We start from the raw sequence: 1601 nt of genomic DNA on the forward strand, positions 1-1601 counted from the left end.
ATTTTTTAAAAAATAAATGTTTTATTTTTCTCATTTGATAGTATAACACTTATCGCTGGGCGCAGCAGGGGAGTGCGAAAAAAAAATGCGTCTGGCCGAACTAACTAGAGTGGATGATGGGGTGCGCTGCGCAGTGCAGCCGAAAGGTTGAGAGGGGCGGGTTGCGGCGCGCCAATTTGCATAGCGCAGATTCCCAGAGCCGCTTTCGTCGCTCTGCACGGCAAAAGTACCGCCTGGGATTCCCAGGCGCATCATGGGAAAAAGGGCCTATTTTCCAGGCACCGCCTGGGAATCCCAGGCGGTACTTTTGCCGTGTGTCTCTCTCGCACCTTTCCGGGACGCTCCCATGAGTGCGAGGGAGACAGAGCGACGAAAACGACTCTCGGAATCAGTCTGCTGTAGTACAGCATAGCATCGCGGCGCGTCCTTTCTGGGCGCGACGCGGCGCATTCCGAAGGGATGCAAATAAATGCCAGGTCCTTCCCGGAGGACGCCGAGGACGCCGGGGGCGCGGACAAGTGCCCGGAAGGAGACGGCCGCGACCCTGATTGAGTGGCCGTGGATTTCATAGACGGCTGGGCAGGCGAGGCGCGCGAGGCGGTGTGTGGATTTCGGGTTCCGCCGCGGGGCGTTGGCCGGCGGCGCGGCCCGTCGCGATACAGACCACGACGCGCCATGGGAACCGTTCGTAATAGATGCACACATTTATGCACACTCAACAAGTTGCACGATGAGGCAGCCGCCAGCCTGGCTTGACGCCGACGGGGTCCTCGGAAGAGCCGTCGGCGAACGCATACGTGATTTGATTCGGCGATCGAGCATAGGACCATGGGAAGAAACGTGCCAAAATAGTTGGGCGGCGTCCTCGGCCGTTGGTGTCGGCTCGTTGGCTTCGTGCGTTTGAGTATGAAAAATTCGTTAGACTATTTTCGTCGGTGTCGGCTTCTTGGCTTCGTGCGTTTGAGTATGAAAAATTCGTAAGACTATTTTCGTCGGTGTCGGCTTGTTGGCTTCGTGCGTTTGAGTATGAAAAATTCGTAAGACTATTTTCGTCGGTGTCGGCTTGTTGGCTTCGTGCGTTTGAGTATGAAAAATTCGTAAGACTATTTTCGTCGGTGTCGGCTTGTTAGCTTCGTGCGTTTGAGTATGGAAAATTCGTAAGACTTCTTTCGTCCTCAGCAGGAAAACAGTACAATTTTTAAGGAAGCCAAATCGTTCTTTGTTTGTGCTTGCACCTCACACTACCTACCAGAGATCCAGTACCATTTTTAAGGTAGCTAGTTGTGCTTTGTTAATTTTTCTAATTTCAAATTTTTGCTTCTATTCGACTTCTATTGTAAACATACGCAGTCAATTTTCTCTTTTTCATTCATTTTTCAATAAAAATCAAAGGATGCGCGTCATCAGGATCCATCACGATGCAACCACACTGTCAAACGAAAAAAAAGTCCGTTGGGTCATATTGATTGAACGGCAGCGCATCTGCATGTCGCACCTGGCCGCACTGAAGAGTGGTTGTCTCTCTCGCACTCATGGCGCGTCCCGTACAGGTGCGAGAGAGACAGAGCGACGGAAACGACTCTGAGTCAGCTGGCCGCGGA

Source organism: Thrips palmi, unplaced genomic scaffold, assembly GCF_012932325.1.
Source record: "Thrips palmi isolate BJ-2018 unplaced genomic scaffold, TpBJ-2018v1 HiC_scaffold_1, whole genome shotgun sequence".
Lineage (NCBI taxonomy): Eukaryota > Metazoa > Arthropoda > Insecta > Thysanoptera > Thripidae > Thrips > Thrips palmi.